Here is a 3,026-nt window from a genome sequence, read left to right on the forward strand (position 1 = left end):
TAAACATTTACGAGCAGGTGAAATGGGATATCCAAGAGTGGATAATTACCAGAGAAACTTCAGGCAGCAAGGCGGAGAGCGGAACAGGAATGACAATTATCAGAGGCAACGGGGTTTGATTTGTCAAGACGTAACCTTTAAAATGTAGACAATATGCTTAATAATTAACACATAATACAGGCAACTAAAACCCGATCATGTAGTAACTAGCAAGTAAATTGACCAGTTCGATCCACAGGGAGAAGTTTGTTTAAATGATTTTACTACGATTAATTATTCTAAAAAGGGGGTTTGTATTTGAAGTTGTATTTTTGTTTAACGAAACAGTAAATAAAAACAATAATTAACAAGAATGAGAATGCGGTGTTTACTTCTTTGCTTGATAAATGACAGGGATTATTCTTTTATAATTAAAACCGTTATGCGATAGTTACAATAGAGTAGTTTATATCAATTTCACAATATCTATAAACTTAAGAACTATGTTTAATCAACAAGATTCTTTCTTGGTTAAATTCACATAAAACCTAGTTTACTAAGATCACTCTAAGTAAACTACATGATTGTAAAACTTAAATATCATCCAATTACCATCCTATATTCACATATAGGTGTGTAGATCACTAGGTGTTGAAGTACAAATTATAGCCTTTGATAAATTCACATAAATCAAGTCATAACTCGTATAATTGAACTAGAATATAAAGATAATTACAACAATGGATTTCTTGAAAGAACATGGTGATTTAGATTGATTAACTAACTAGATTCAACCCGGTTAAACTCACGTGAAACCTTAATTACAACAATCACTTGAGGTAATTTCATAACTATGTTGCTTTGGAACTTATTCAATTACCGTCGATCGGGAGAAAGAAGCAGTTTCCGATTTACCGTCGATCGATAATGAACAAATTATTGAAGAATATTTGCCCTAGCTTTGTCCCAGGTTTAGTATTGCGATTTAGATCTTTACTCCCGCTTAGCAAAGTTCGGTTGTAGCCTTGTAGGTAGCTGTACCCGATGGGAAACTGAAAACCCTAAAAATAATACGAGTCCGTAAACCCGATAACTTGACTCGTAAACTCGATTACTTGATTCGACTCGTATGCTCGATTACCAGGACTGCAGATACGAAAAAACACTCGACTACATGTGGAATAACTCTTTCACCCGATAGTTTGTAAGCAAACTAATTTATAACCCGCACTTTTGCGGGACTTAAAAAAGACTTAACATTAAATGGAGTATATTTTTCAAATTATTACGGAGTATTTATTATATGTAAATAAAAATACATATTTATTTTAATTAAAAGCATATTTATTATGATATAAATATGACATGTAATACAAATCATGTAAATAATTTGAATTGTAACTAAACAAATTAAATTCTAGTAGTTTTGATTATATAGCTATATACTAACACTAAACTTAATGTCATAAGTATGTTGAAAGTCTTTTACGACAGTTTTATTAATAGTGGTTTATAATGAATGTATAAAAATTAAATATAAATTATTATTATGTGTGTTAAGATTAACATCCATGACGAAAGCACATATCCTATATATATCTACCTGCTCACCATATTTTTCGCTTTCCCCGTTAGGGTCCGTGTATCGGCCAATGGTTAAATCGTTTTGTCCATACTCGTGACCTGGAGTCTGCATATTCTGTTACCTGCTAAAATACTGTGATTATAAAATAATTCAATCCAACCAATCAAAAAGGTTATAAAATTAAATTATTACTTAAATATTTAATTGAAAAGGCTAGAAAATAAAAATTAAAGTATTTACACTCTTTTAAAAAAAGTGAATTAAAAGATTAAAGGTTATAAGATTATATTTGTATTTCGATTAAATAGAATAATAAATAATGATCATGATGTTATGGATAAGATTACATAAATAGAAGTCGGAGTAAAGAACAAACTCTACTTTTGGGAATGAATGTGTATAGAATTCTTCGTATTTATTTTATTTATTAGTTTCATTTCAAGTTAGTAATGTCAATATTTGTAATGAGTATGATATATTTGCTAATATATCTTTAAATTGGATCTAATGTCTAGGAGTTATTGTTAATTTTCATCTAATGATTAAATTTCAATCTTTGAAAAAATGTGTTGGTTAATATTACTTTGTTATAATAGATATAATATAATATAATAAATAATAAATAATATTAATAATAATAATAATAATAATAATAATAATATAATAATAATAATAATAATAATAATAATAATAATAATAATAATAATAATAATAATAATAATAATAATAATAATAATAATAATAATAATATAGATAGATAGATAGATAGATAGATAGATAGATAGAGAGAGAGATGAGTAGGGATGAGATCGGTTCCGGAACCGTACCGAATCATACCGGAACCGGTTAGTACCGGTACCGAAATTGGGTAAAATGGAGAACCGAAACCGTACCGAAATTTCAATACGGTATCGGTTTCGGTTCCGGTACGGGACCGGTATTTCTCGGTTTTTTACCCACTTCGTACCGCTATTTTTTGACAATGGTGTAGAATACGAAATTCTTTCAATTCGGATTGCCATACTTTGGCTAGCTATTTTTTTCCTTTAGATTGTTAATACGAAACAAATAGACTATAACTTGGTGTGCATAACTTGAAAATTTTATATGATCAAATAGTTAACAAGAAGTAAAAAATGGAAATGAACTTTTATCAGTAAGTGTAACTATAATTAGGAATTGATGACCATAGATAAAAAACACACATTCTATAAATTATAAGCTTACGTACATAATGACGCATGAGTTCATACCAATAATACTCATTTTATATTTCGGTTTTTATATCGGGAGTAACGGTACCGAACCGCATAGTACCGAAATCGTTTTTTGTGTAAACTAGGAACCGATACCGAATACCATCGGTACGGTATTTCGGTACCGGTACTGGTATTGTAGCGGAACGGTTTCGGTTTTTCGGTTTTTTTGCTCATCCCTAGAGATGAGAACCCGAATACTCGTG

The sequence above is a fragment of the Rutidosis leptorrhynchoides genome, chromosome 11 (genome assembly GCF_046630445.1).
Source record: "Rutidosis leptorrhynchoides isolate AG116_Rl617_1_P2 chromosome 11, CSIRO_AGI_Rlap_v1, whole genome shotgun sequence".
Taxonomy (NCBI): Eukaryota; Viridiplantae; Streptophyta; class Magnoliopsida; order Asterales; family Asteraceae; genus Rutidosis; species Rutidosis leptorrhynchoides.